General features: G+C 36.3%; 1 protein-coding gene across 9 annotated transcripts in view; it reads right to left on the bottom strand.

Moving 5' to 3' along the window:
- The window catches only part of LOC127451338 (trinucleotide repeat-containing gene 6A protein-like), a 54,194-nt gene that overhangs the window by 22,650 nt on the left and 15,968 nt on the right, over positions 1–15,576 (bottom strand). For all 9 annotated transcript variants that reach the window (XM_051715938.1, XM_051715934.1, XM_051715936.1 and 6 more), the window contains one exon: positions 14,789–14,878. The gene's annotated coding sequence lies outside the window, so the exon portion shown is untranslated. Of the gene's footprint in view, positions 1–14,788; positions 14,879–15,576 lie in introns of those variants that run through there.

The raw sequence follows: 15,576 nt of genomic DNA, 5'->3' as shown, positions 1-15,576 counted from the left end.
CTCAGCTCAGGAGGTGCTTTGATTTCAGTTCACTTTATTTCCACAGGGCAGTTTATTGTGACCACAACTCTGCAGCCTATACATCTGTGATTACAACATGAAATAATACAAAAACACGTTCACCTCGAACCATAATTTATATTTCAGTGATTATTATCATTATAATGATTATTTATAATTGTTTTTACGTCTTTATTTGTGTAAGTAATTTTCCGCCTGCATGTTTAGACGGATACTTGCATGACAGTAAATGGAAAGGTGGTTACTTATATATATAATTTTTGTGGTAACTTCATTATTTTATTTGCTTTTTCTTTTCGTTTGGAGTGCAATTTGAATTTAAAAATGTATTTAAGTTTTTCATTTTTTAAATTAATTTTCAATGCAAAATCAGTAAAGCAAGAATATTCACCGATCCCTCAGACCAGGGTTTGCCGATAATTCATTAAATGATGAGCTGTTTCTTTACAAAAGCAGTTTATTCAGCGTAATGAAGCATCTCCTCCATAGACAGCCATTAAAAAAAAAAAAAAGGCCTCGTCTCCTCACCAGTGTACCACCCATAGAATGTTTATGGGACCACTGCGTTATGCTATTTTATGCTAAGCTTGTAGGCTCCCCTATGTAGAAGGGTTCTGTACTAGCCTATATGCTTCCTTTCATTTTTGTCTTAATTTAGACCAAAGTTTTTAAACAACTGACTGAAAAAGTTAAGACCAAAATTTTAGACAACTAACTTGTAAGACTAGTCTAAAACAGTTTTATGCAACTGGACCAAGGTTATGCAGTCTTAAGCCCGGTTTACATCGCCAGTGACAAACAGCGACAGGATGCCATTCATTTTCAATGAGAGCACAGCAACTTTCTGCGACAGTGATCACTGGCAGCAACAGGTGAGCGTGGCGAGCAACACAACAAAGTTGAGAAAAGTTTAACTATACAAATGATGAGCGACATTCGGGAGCGACTACCAATAAGTGCGAAGACAGCAGAGCTCACGTCATCCATCTCCTGAGAGATACTGGAGTCGAGCGCAGGCAAGACGTTATGTTGTGAGGGATTTCACAGTTCAGTATAATTTTTCTGTAACCACATGGATGGATATAATATAATGACGTGTGGGAAACTATGTCTGAAACTGTTGTCATTCTGAGTGAGTTTGATTCATATATTGAAAATAGAGTCTGATTTGAGATGATACTGATTTTAGAGGGGGGAAATTCACAAATTACCGATATGGTGGTCGATATAGTTCATTTTTGAGGTGGAATGAAAACAGACCTTTTCTATGTGTTCTTATGCAACTGACTGAAAAAGATAAGACCAGTCTTAAATTAAAATTTTAGACAACTAACTTGTAAAACTATTCTAAAAAAGATTTAGGCAACTGGCCCCGGTTCAGTATATCTATACCTCACTGTGTGGAACTGATTAGGAGTGCTCTTTTATATGTAAAGAAACAGCTCTAACTACATATTAGTTAGTTATTATTTAATATATGTAGCCTATTTAGGAAAACTTTAACTAGTCTGCTAGATAACAAAAATCTGGTCTTAAATCGATTCAGTAGAATCAATCGATGAATGTTATAAGCGAACCTAACTATTGAGCATCTACATCGGAGATGTGCCCCTCTGAGAGCTGAAAACAGCAGTATATCATGATAGCCCTGCGCGTGTTACGAGTATCAACAGAGCAGTGCGCATTCATTGAAATGCACAGCGCATGCATACTTTCTTATTAAATGCAGCCTTTAGTGATTCACAAAGCTATACTTTGTCTTCAGGAGACTTTGAACAAAATGAACAAATCATATGGACTACTTTAATGCATTTTTGGAGTGTGACATTAACAACCATGTCTAACACAGTATCGGATTTGGATCGGGTTCGTCGGACTGATACTGGATCCAGTTAAAAACGTCAGTATCAGAGCCAATACCAATCTAGGTATCGGATCGGGGCATCCCTACAATTAACTATTAATGTCCTGATTAAGGGATGCACCTAAAATTTCAGACACCAGTGGTTTATAAAATTCAAAGTATCTTGAAACCATACAATGGATTTGTGAATCACAAAGGATGCATTTAATAAGCAAAAATGTCATCTGCATGCATAGCATGCTTCAATGAATGAATGCTGCTCTGTTGTTTGACACACACTCATAGCAGCATATGCACACATGTCTGGAATATTCTGTCAAAATAAATACCAGAAGGTTTTAAAGTTGAGAAATTACGACTTTATTATGATTACGACTTTATGACGATTTTATTATTGTATAATATAACTTTATTATTATTATTGAATTACAATAATATTTATATTGAAGGAGTAATGTGATATCCTATCACAACTAAAATAAACAAAAGAGATCCACTAAAGAATCCATTTCACATTCCAAGTCCAATAGAACTGGCTTTATATTCACTGAAGATTTTCACACGGAATTACTGTTAATTTTGCTCCTGCATTATCCAGCAGAGAAGTTAACACAGGTTTTCTTAAAAGGCTTCACATTTTTATGTAATTCTTCTCCGTCTACTCTATTTTATAATGAAATGTTTACAGAAAAAGTGGTTTATAATAACATTTAGAATTTATTCAATTATTCCAAACAAAGTCTAAAATAAAATAATTTTCCGGAATTTTAATTTCGGTGCATCACTAGTCCTGATACTCAGCCTACTTGCGTTTAAGAGAAATGATGGTACATGGTAACACAATAGATTTTTACCAGGAGATTATCATGATGTAAGAACCTTAAAAATGGTGACTCCAGTGTACAAAGACAACACACAATACCTCTTAACACTAAGCATGCTACAAATCTTTGCAGTGTTCCTTGCAAGCAGCTTGAATAGACAAGACTAGGGCCCTATGATTTCTGCATTGTGAAAAACATGGACGGAATTGCGGAATTCATTGATAAAAACGGAACTGACTGTCCAGTGTTTCCCACAGGATTTTGTGAGACTATGGGGGTGGACCTCCGACCCTCTGGGGGGTCCGGGGGCATGCTCCCCCGCAAGAAAATTTTGTACATTTATAAGATAAATAATTCCATCTGGTGCACTTTGAGAACAAAATTAAGAGGCTAGTGTTGTGCTCTTGTAAACAATTTTGTGCTCTTAAAGCTTCAGTAGGCAACTTTGAAATAAATCGAATTGTGAGAAACAGCGCCCCCAATTCTTCCCCATATACATGATGCTCTTCACCCCCAGCCAGGGTTTAATTGACAGCTGTTCACAAACAGAGCCAAGGCCTGCCTCGCCAAAAGCAATTGGCTAAAATTAGCTGGACTGACACTACCCGACCCACAATTTTCACTCAGAGCTAGAGTCTGTGGTCCTAACTAATCCCTCACAGGGTACAAACTAGGGATGTCAGTTTCAGCTTTTTATCTTTTAACGTTACCTCAGACTGCTAACGATAGCTAGCTAGTGAAGCCGTAAGCAGTGTAACGTTATGCCAATTAACCTAGTAATGCCAATGTTAATTTATGTTAATCATCATGATTAGGGTGACCATATTCTGGTTTTCCAAAAAGAGGACACCCTTTTTTTTTTTTTCCCGCTGGGGGTGGGGGGGGTGGGGAGATAATAGGGTTCAAAAGAGTGTTACTATGAATGCAAATTTTAATACAGTGAAAAAGACACTCTATTAGCATAACATAAATATATATAAATAAATAAACCTTTCCAACATTCTTTTGAATGTCCATGTACTAAAATAAAATATTTGATGCCATGAGTGTACCTTCATTTACTATTACTATTATTATGAACGGCCATGGAAAATGAAGCAATGTGATAATTTTACCTGGTCGTAAAAAGTAGTCCGTTAATTTACCGGATGATCTTTCACCTTTTGCTGACCCTTTATGCTTCGCAGAGCTAATGTGTGCTTCTAAATCACTTGCACCTTTATTAGCAACTGACACATAAGTGGCAGCTTTACATGTCATACATTCTGCTTCCAACGGATCTCGACCATGGGAATTTTTTGTGCAAATCTTCTGTGAATTTGCACTTTCGTTTGGGCATTGTTTCCACTCAGATGTCATTTGCTGCTACTGTCAAGCAACTGTTTAATGCCGAACACAACAGCGCTTCGCGCGTTTGTGGATTGACAGGCAGGAATTTGGCCAATAGTTGCTGCAAGTGTCTTATAATTGACCAATTGGTGTGTGAGAAGGCGGGACTTACAAAGAGGGGTTAAAGCAATGCAAATATGCGTACGCACACAATGAAGTATTAGACCAGAAGCACATCATAATGCAAATAAAGCCGAATCCCGAACATTTTTGCAAATTTAGAAATCACGGTCGGATGCTTTAAGGTCCGAAAAAGAGGACAGTGAGTTTACAGCAGCGGGTGAGGAGCTGACTGAACTGACTGGAGCTGAATGGAGCACGAGAGAGAGCGCAAAACACCACCTTTTATTTTATGTTATTATGAGACTGAGAAGTGCAAAAATATTTTAGATGAGAAGTGTAAAAATGTTTTCGGTTCATTATGAGACCGTGGCGGGGCAAATTAGACTGTGGCGGGCCGCCAGAGTCTAGTCAATTAATGGGGAACACTGCTGTCAAATGCAGAATGTCATGGAATTTGACATATTTGGGATGAAGTTAATGTATAAATTAGGGATGTTAATGATTAATTGGAAATCGATTAATTGTCATTAATAATTTTACCGATTAAGCTTATCGATTAATTTCAGGACAAATGTGTTCAGTAATTATGACAGCAGACATTGAAATGGCTGTCTTTACAATCACCAGCCGCTAGAGGGCACTTGGCGCTGCATGTCATGTCTTCTCCGGTTCACGGAAGAGCAGCACAGACGCACAGATCACAGATGCAGCGGGCTCAATGTAAATAGTGTTGGAGCATTTTCTGCACACACCGTGAAAGTGTGTTAAAGTACAACATGACAACAAGCACGGCTGATCTCCTCGTTTCATCCCAACCTACAATTACGTTAGCATCACCGGAGAAGCGGTATGTTATGTACTGTGTTTGCACAGTGTGTTATTATTTCACTTAATTTCCATTAAAAAAATAAATCCAAAGTTCCGAAATCTTCCACGATCAACAATGTGAAGTTTTAATAAACTCAAACATGTATACAAGTTATATATCTTCAGTTATTTTTAACAGTAGTTCATTAACAGTAATTAAACAATTCACAAATTTGTACTAAACATAGCCTAAACGTATTAAAATACACTGAACTAAGAATATTTTAAGAGGAAAATGCCAATACTTGCATTTCTTAAGTTTATTCATTTATATTATATATAAACAGTAGGCTACAAGCACATATTATTTGGAGTCCTCCACGTGTGTTTGGAACGATCGATTATGAAAACGTCTGAAAACTGACATCCCCAGTATAAATGCACAATTAATCAAATTAAAATCATGATATGTCCTAGTGTGATGATTAAAACTCAAAAGGCTGAGATTTAATTAAACAAATATATGGTCTGCATAAGCTGTGAGAAGTGAATGTGAGAAGCCACTGCACTATCCGCATGATTAACATCACGTGCGCTCTCGGTGTGTCTTAATGACAAAGAGCAGATCACTTTATTCGATGTGAAGAGCAGCACATATAGACTATATAGATTTATACAATTAAATCATAGCCTTTTGCAGTTTAATAAGCACATAAGGCCATTTGGTGAACTGCTGTCTGGATGTGAGAAGTGAAGCCATCAAAAATATTCGGTTTTACGCCAAAATAAAAGCGCCATTTAACTATACACGTGAAATTGAAAAAATGCTACAGAAATATTTTACTTCTGCATAGTAAAATGTAATATTAAATGTAGTTGCTGTAATAGTAGTAGCAATAATAATGATGATAATAATAATAATATCAATAATAATTACATTATATTTAAGCAATATCTTAAGAGTTTCATCACTGCTTTCATTAATACTGTAATGCTCTTCTGTGCAGCACTGTATTTGACAATAATAATAATAATAAAAATAAAAATAAACTCAAATTTTGAGTTTTGGATTGTGCTGTGAAGGTCAGTATAGACGCTCTTCATTTAATAAAAAATAATGCAACGGTATGATAAAAAGTAATTGTTCAGTTTTCATTTTATTAAAATTCAATTAATCTGATTAGAGTTTTTTTTAATGATAAAATGTAATTAAACTTTAAAACCCAATTTCCAGAGAAAATAAAATGGAAAACACGGAATAACTGACTATATGTAATTGAACCCCTTTTGAAAATGGAGTCGATGTTTTTTTACATCTGAAATTTCATTATACAACTGTTATACAACAACCCCTTTAATAGTACTGCTGGGGTACCATGATACAGTAGCAGATGGTAATACCATGTTACTTTGATATTTAACAAGGTACTGAATGATTACCATATTCATGGTACTCCTCACAAAAAAATACCATGGTACTTTATTTTAGCGTACCATTTGTTAAATAAAAATAATCAGTGCATCTTTTTCTATTTGTCCCATTTAAACTCCATGCATATAGACTTGTAAAAATAGAATTCCGAACAGCAGAAAATCAAAATCACCTCAAAGTTGTTTCAGTCCAGTCTACCATTGCACAGATCTTTAGCTTCACAACATTATCAATGCAATTCACCATTTTACCCTTAGCTCAACTGTTTGCAATATCCACCAGTTTGTTCATGAAAGTTGTTTTGGCTATAAAATGTCCTCTTTAGGGAATGACCTCACAGAGCAGCAGTCTCACTTAATAAAGAAGAAATGACAACAGAGGAACCACATAGTGCTATAAATTCCTCTAACAGAGTCTGTCCTGACCTTTCAAGAACAGATCCACTGTCTAACTTGCCTGTCATCAATAAACATTTGCTGAAAAATCAGAATAGAATAATTCACAATTCCTCTCACATCACCACAGCTGTAAATAGATTTTAAAACATGTCAAACAATTTATCAACAAAAGGGACTGGAAGCTACAAAGCAAAACTGTTATCTTAGTGCATTTAAAAAAAGCTGAGCTTCTACCTTTAAGTTACACAAGTTAAGAGCACGGCTTTCTTTTCCCTTCCTCTCTAGTTCAACCAGAAGCCTTCCAAGACATCCAGCTTTGTTCCTTCTCTTCGCATTTCATAAGGGGAAAAAATGGAGGGGTATGGTGTCATTTTACTGCTTGAGAAGAAACTCCTGCCAGCTCCTCTTGCTAACTGTAGTGTGGGCCCAAGAGAGTGACTTCAGCCACAGGCCCCGTGGGGGGGGGAGTGGTTTTATTTATTTATTTATTTATTTTTTTTGGCTTTTCTTTTTTTGAGGTGTAATTCCTCATTTGAATGTTTAGCGAAAGGAGTTCAAATGAAACAAAACACGTGAAAAAATACTGCAACCATGCATAAGGTCTGTTTTTTTACTTAGGGGTACTTCCTGTTCAAACAGCTTCGACTTGCTTGTGGAATGACAACCGTCAGGAAGTCAGGTGGTCACGTTGCAACAAGTAGACTACCCTGCAGATCTGCTGCACTGCTAGATCCAGAGGCACATTTAATGGCATGCCTGCATGACTAAATTATTTGAACTAAGCATGCATGCTTTCAGGTACTGATTTGACAGTGTATTGGTAAGCCAACTTTTCAGGAACACCTAAAATATTAGTGCATTTATTCTTTGTTCAAGGTCAAATGCAAAAACAGAGAACATAATTTGCACCCCATGCCTGTCTACATTTGTTAAAAGCAGATGCCTGTGCAAAAAAACATCAACACACCCAAAAGGCCTTCCAGATAGTTTAAAGAGATCACCATTGTCTTTCACTGCATCTTTTTTTTTTTTTCCCTCAAACAATGAAAATGAATGGTGATTGAGGCTAACATTCTAAAATCTCCTTTTTTTGTTCCACTGAAGACAAAAAGTCATTCAGGTCTGAGTTTATTCAGGTGAACTATCCCTTTAAAAAAACAAAATGATCAGGTCTCCAATTTGTTTGAACATGACAAGTATGCAGGAGCAGGTCTTGACTAGAAATTACTTTCTATTTTTGGAGTTAGTTATGCAAGTAATCTGTAAGTATTAGAGGCTACAGGACAAGGTACTCTCCTTTAAGACAAAGTAGTGCCTGAAGTTATGCTTTTGGCATATAGGGCTTTTTCCATCCCAGATGAGTTCATGCAGACCATCTCTGCCAGTGACACTTCCTTTCAAGCAGGCTTTTTTTGTGCAGAGCCATTGCTAAGCAACACCTATGTGATTCAGTCAACAAACAAAGACTTTGTCACATAGCACTAAGGCTACAAATCATTTCTTGAAGGCTTTCCATTTTCTGACCCCAAGGTTTTGTTAACAAAAAGTAAATGACAAATTTTATGATTTTTTTTCTTCCATACACTTACATGTTAGACTTGAAATGAGAGATGAAAGGGAAAATAATTCTAATAAGCAAATCCTTCATAGACTGGGTCAGGATTCAAAACTAATGGTTTCCAGCTGGTACTTTTTGGATTCATCGTAATTATATTATACAATAAAGTAGAGGTAGACCGATATATCAGTTTTGCCGATTAATCGGCACCATTAACAGATTTCTGGAACTATCGATAGTTTTTCCCCGTTGCGTCTGGTGCTGGAGCGGCTGGGAAGGGTCCGCTGTCATTATACAGAATGAGAGCGGCTTCACTGATTCCTTGTGGTGTTTGTTTTGACAGGTGAGACTACACTCTGCATGGAGCTGAACACTTCAGATGCGGATTTAAAACATCAACAATGAAAAGGTATACAGTACACTACAGTACATGTTGTCATATCATTATAAAGTAATTAATTTGTTGACTAGATGTTGCATTAGTAGAGAACAGCAGTATGTTTGCCGACAAGGCTGAGAGGACGCTGACATTAAAACTCACCTCAAGCGGTTAGAACAATGTGACAAAAATACATGCAAGTCCTACCCAAATGTTTAAATGTCACGATTGTTACCATCTATTTACATTAGTTTGTATTAGTGCTCGACCGATTTATCGGTCGGCCGATATTAGCCTTTCACCGATATATCGGTATCAGCGTATATGTTTACCGATATGCGCCGATATGAAAACTTTTTCAGAACACAATGCATTAGAATTGGTGCCATAACGTAGTTTGTCCCGCAGAGCGTGCTCTGACTCCACTGTTTACAGAACTGAGCTGATGGTTGTTCTGCAGACAGGGCGGAGTTAAGCGGTGTCTTCACGGTAAGTTGCTAACTAGTTGGTGAAATACATTCTGCAAAGTTAATAAACAATGACCCCATCATTTTCCCTTTTCAATATAACGTTAACCCTGTCCCTGACAACCATGTCACTCATGTCTGTTTGCTGTTAGCCAGCTATAGTTTGTCAGTGCAGTCAGTAATGTAGCAGATTGAAAGGTAAACATCAGAGCATCTTTCTGCAGCTCAACAGACAACTGTGCGGTGGTGGATTGTGTCTGTTGAGTGTCGATTTCATGCTACGTTGTTACCTAGTTGGTGAGATGCAATGCTGGAAAGTAAATAAACAACGTCCGTCTTTTACTCTCTGTGACAACGAGCTTATAGCTAACTAGCTAAACACGTAGCTACTTTCATTGCTTGTCAGCTGAGTGGAAGCTAATGTGTAAACATGTATTCACCAAACAGTTTTATTCAGGATTTGGTAACCCCTTCAACAGAACAATTCCAGTCATTGCATTTACAGAATGTTTAAAACATTATTTTTAATATAATGTTTAAAATATTTAAATATATTTAAAGTCTGGTTTTCCACCGTTGAAAGTTTCCCCTGAACTTGTATAGAAGAATACAGTGTAACACCGCTGCCGCTGTTTATCTCTTGACTCGGAAGGTGTAAATGCTTCTTGTTTTACAATCTCCCCCTAATTGACTGGCAGTATTAAAATTGTCAGGATTTGACTGATACTAAACAGTGCTACTAATGTTTATTTAGCTATTTATTTTCTTTTTATTTATTCTTTATTTAAATGGTCAGCATTTGACTGATACTAAACAGTACTGATGTTTATTTCATTTTTATTTATTCTTTATTTTCTCAGTGTTCATTTCTAGAATTTGTTGACAATGTATAATAATGTCAAATATTCCTTGATAAAAAATATTTAAGAAAGCAGCCTTCTGAGTTTTGCATAGTCATATGCAAAATCCACACAGAAATGGTCTGTTTTCATTTCAGCTCAAATTAGCTACATTGGCCACCATATCGGTAATCGGTGAATTTCCCCCACTAAAATCTCATAACAGTCGGGATCTAGTTTACATCCAGCTGGTCATGTTTATGCATTTGTTAGCCAGCTAAGTTGCATAATTAAAGCTAGTGATGTGAAAAAGCAAATTAATATCTTCATGCAGTCGAGAAACATATAAACAAATCAGAAAAGCATCTGATCAACTACATTTTTTTATCCTCACTGTAATAAGATGACTTCAGCTTGATCACATTCTTGCACTAAAAAAAGGCTAGACAGTGCAACAAATACAGTTTAACAGAAAGCTGGTGTCTCAATATGTTTGTAAAGTTCTTTTTAATTAGCCACATCTAAAAAAAAAAAAATTAAAAAACAAAAAACAGTGCTCCTGCACGAGATGCTGAATAATCAAAAACAAAGGGAAACAAATACGTTCACCTAGCATGCGTTTACATAGAAAAACAAATGGATGGTTGCAAAAGCAATCGGTATGAACAGCCCCTTACAGTTCTTGGAGGTCTTTGGCAGTTGCATCTTGCTCTCTTATAAGTGTTTCTCAGATTAAGCAATGAGTTGTTTAAATGCTTTTTCAGGAAAGATGTTGAACTTGGAAATGTTTGTCTCGAGATCCTCGCATTTGGTTCCACTCTGTTGTGTTCCGTCTGTTTGAACAGACCCTGACCTGAGCTCATAATTTGAGCCACTTCACCACCGAGTTCAGCCGAATACCACTGCTATCTGTGAATATTGCTACTCTACATAGAACTGTACTGAATAAAAAAACAATGTGGTATGTCGCTGTTATTATGAAGCTTGAGTCTGGAGTAGTAGGAATCAGTGCAAGTGTAACACCATGTGAACTGTCTATTGAAGCGTTTGCCCCCCTCATTTTACTTTTGACTTAACATTTGAGAATATGGACCGACCAAAAACTTATTTATTTTATGCACATTAGCTGAAAATGAAATGCTCTTTTTTTTAACAGCCAGGATAGGAATGTTCTATGCAATAATATACGGTGCTGAATGGTTTATGTATTTATTGCCCCCTCTTGTGGACTAAGGAAACAACGTCAATTTAAAAATCATCTGACTTTAAAATTTGAATATTAGTTCATATTTATATATATATATATATATATATATATATATATATATATATATATATATATATATATATATATATATATATAAATTTATATATTTATTTCATTAAAAAAAGTACAATACATTTTCATGGTTCAGTCAGTACCATTTATTTTTTAATAAAGTTCAGCACTATTTTACTCAGTTATTTTTTCATTCGGTATCAATTTTAAAAACTATCTGTTGATTAATCTGTTATCAGCAGGTACTGCCCAACTTAGTTATTGGTAAAATCCACTGTCGGCCGACCTCTAACGATAAAGAATAAAATAAGAGCAGAATATTGTTGTGCATGCAACAGCCAACAAGTCAATTTTATTGCTTAATTTGCTCAGTATCATAACAAAGACGCAAGGATATCTGGGGAAACAGATAAGTAAAAAGTCATCAGGTGTAACGAGGGAGGGGTGGAGGTGTGTACTTGAAACATGATTGCTGTATTTGTGTTTGGCTGCAACAACTAATCGATAAAATTGATAATTACACTGTGTAACAAATTATTTTTTTATTTTTTTCCTGGGTAGTGTGTTATTTCCTAATTGCTTATGCCTCAAAAGTATAGAAAATGGCTATTATTCCCCACAAACTTTGCTTTTGTGACCAGGACAATGATATTTTGAAATGTACCCATTTCCAATGAGAAAACGGGCAAATGTGTGTCTTTTCGTTCACATAAAGTCAGAAAAAAACAACATATGACTCCAAATTAACATGTATTTATACTAAAGTAATATTCAAAGCCGTGCTGGTCCATAATGGTAACAAGTACCCGTCTCTTCCCCGGCTCACTCGGTGCACCTCAAAGAGGATTACAACAGCATCAAGACCTTGCTGGACACCTTGAAGTATGTCGAGTATGGCTGGGAGGTCACAGGAGACTTCAAAATGGTGGCATTCCCGATTGGTCTTCAAGGCAGTTTTACCAAGTTTCCCTGCTATCTTTGCCTTTGGGACAGCAGGGACATGAAGGCACACTACCACAGGCAGGACTGGCCTCAGCAGACCATGTTCTCTGTGGGAAGGAACAACGTCAAGTGGGAGCCACTGCTGGATCCCCGGAAGGTGCTGATGCCACCACTGCACATCAAATTGGGCCGTATGAAACAATTTGTCAGAGCTCTAGATTAGGAGTCGGAAGCCTTCAAGTACCTTCAAGACTTCTTCCCTAAGCTGTCTGAGGCAAAGGTCAAAGCCGGTGTCTTCGTTGGACCACAGATAAAGAAGGATTTTGGATTCATATGTTTTTTTTTCTGACTTTATGTGAACGAAAAGACACAAATTCGCCCGTTTTCTCATTGGAAATAGGTACATTTCAAAATATCACTGTCCTGGTCACAAAAGCAAAGTTTTTGGGGAATAATAGCCATTTTCTATACTTTTGAGGCATAAGCAATTAGGAAATAACACACTACCCAGGAACAAAAATTATGTAACAAATCACAGACAATGAATTTCATTATCGATTAGTTGGATATTTGCGCTAAGCACGGAGAAGCCCCATCAGTGATGTCAATTCACAGACAAGTGAAAAATAAGTTGCATTATAAAACTTGCATTATGAAGCAGAAAAAAACATGACACAAGTTGTCCAGTGCACGAGAGCACTTTATAAACACTTAAAAGAAGATCACAATAAGCATACAGTTCAATGTGGAGCGGATGCTGCATTAGGAGCATTTACACATTGCTTGTGCTGTTTGATGCAGTTGCTTCTCTCCAGCGCATCACTTACATTTTACTGCTATTTTCTATGTTTTTTAATGTAAACAAGTTATGAATTCAAAATCAGCTGCACATTTCGCGAAACTGTTTGTTCTTACCACAAGTCTCCGCTAAACTCTGAGCAAGCGAGCGCACATGCACATCCGTGTCAATCAAATCGATTGCAATGGAGAAAGGGAGCGCAATCATTTTGATTGAACTGTCCAACATCATACCACGATTTCAGTTTCAATGTGTTCAATAGTGCAGCTTTCATGGATATCAGGCTGAAGTCTCAGCAGTTAAGGTGTGCCGGCTTTAAGTGTTTTCTCGTGCTCATGTAAGCGCATGTAATACTGTGAGCACCAGGATGAGTCTTTTCAGCGTGAGAGTGAATTTGCACAGGGTTTACAGATGATTGTAATATATTCAACTGTATGTAATGCTGAATATATTGTATAATAATGCTAAGGGTCCTGATATTTCAAAGTCCTGATAATGCCACATGTAATGTCTGATTTCACTAGTAAATTTATAATATGGCAAACATTATTTTATTGGATAAACAGGATAAACAACTTTTTTTTTTTTTTAAATAGTTTACCAACGTAATCAGTGACACTTTACAAGCATATGTATCTAACATAATTATGTATTTTTCAGCTGGGCAGAATTATTAACATTTCTATTCTCATGTCACTATTGCCTTCTGATTTTGTTGTCCCACTCCATACCCTATGGATCATTTTACTCTTTAATGAGGAGCATATTTGTTAAGTTTTACAAGTAAAGGATATCCTGAAAGTAATAATAATAATAATAATAATAATAATAAATTCAAACTTAACTTCTGATGATTAAGGCTTTGTTAAAAGTTTTGTGAGAGTATAGACTCATGAATTCAGGGATGTAAATCAAACCAAATCCTTACACGCTTTATCATTTCAGTTTTTTTTGAAAAATCATGCTTTAATAAAATACAGGAAAGAAAATTTCATTTTTATCCGACGAATTGATTAATTGTAGAAATAATCGAAGATTAATCGATTATCAAAATAATCGTTAGTTGCAGCCCTATATTTGTGCCTTGCGAATCTCTGAGCATCAGCGTTCTGCCCAGATACTGAATGACAGGGTTTTTACGTCGCCATTCTGGGAGGTCTTTTCCCACGTTCAAACAAAGCTCTTTACACAGGCTTACAAATAAGCCATTTAACTCAGTCCATTCCATAAAACGAACAAAGCAACATTTCCAAACATAGAATGTTTTTCTTCTTGTTTTTTTTTAATGACTATCAAATAAACCACAGACATTAGACAGAAGACACACCTGCAGGCTCTTTTTTAAGGGGAGCAATTCGTTGCCAGACTGAAGCGAGCATCAGTTGCACCGCTGGCTTTAGCCCTAAGCTACGGTGAGAGCGACGACAAGGTCAAGAGATAAAGTTCCAAGATATCAGCATTTCCACATCACTCAGTGAAAAAATGCTACACCCACTGGTAAGTTTCTATGATGTGACTTGGCCTGCATAAATGAAAGGTATGGTCACTTGTGATAAGATGGTTTTGCTTTTTTCTCCTGATTAGAAATTAATATGTAAAGTGTCATTTAATTAGTGAATGTGGCATGTTAATTGACACTGTGACAATACACATGACAATAACAACAACAATGTAAAAGAGTGCAGCATAACTCAAATGTTGTTAGCCCTGTAAACAAAGATTCTTACCTTTACACCAGCCCCCTCTTCCTTATCGTCATTCCACTGTGCTCTACACTTTCCTCTGTCCACTCAACATCCGTGTTTCGAAAGATTTCCCTGAAAATGAAAGCATTAAATAGTAAATAAGACACGATATCTTGGCTTCATCATTAGCAACTCTAACATTTATCCAGGACTACATCTCCAAATAAATGATGCAGTAACGCATTTAGTAAAAGGGAGAAAGCTTCCCATAATCTCCTTAACAGATTACACCTGGAAATTATTCCTCTATAAACAGCCAACTACCTCTGTGGGTCAAACCAGCAAATACTGCTTCACTGACTACCTGCGAGACCTGCCCACTGACTTGCCAATTTAAGTGGGATACACAATATTTATGTTGCAAGTCAGCTACCGCATCGAGGTTAACCACCAGTCTGCTGGACATGCTGTAAAGATGGACAATATAAAAAAAAAAATTTGTTCAAATTACCAGTCAGCTATATACGAGCCAGTAGAAACATTTGCATCATACAGATCCATATTAGACCCATGCAATGCAAAGCCTAATGCAACTGAAAACTTAAAATATATTAAGCAAACCGAGAAGGGGGGCATCTTAACATGTATAATGTTATCATGTATATTACTCCATGTGATATAGTATGCAATTGTACATTTTATGTCATATTATTTTATCATTTGAATTACATTTAGGCTTTTTAAAAAAGTTAAAATTTCACATTCTATCAATTTATATGATGTCATGAAATTGCATTTATATAAATGATACAAGCTGTTGTCACAGTTTA

The sequence above is a fragment of the Myxocyprinus asiaticus genome, chromosome 14 (assembly GCF_019703515.2).
Source record: "Myxocyprinus asiaticus isolate MX2 ecotype Aquarium Trade chromosome 14, UBuf_Myxa_2, whole genome shotgun sequence".
Taxonomy (NCBI): domain Eukaryota; kingdom Metazoa; phylum Chordata; class Actinopteri; order Cypriniformes; family Catostomidae; genus Myxocyprinus; species Myxocyprinus asiaticus.
This window is presented reverse-complemented; position numbering and strand designations above follow the sequence as displayed.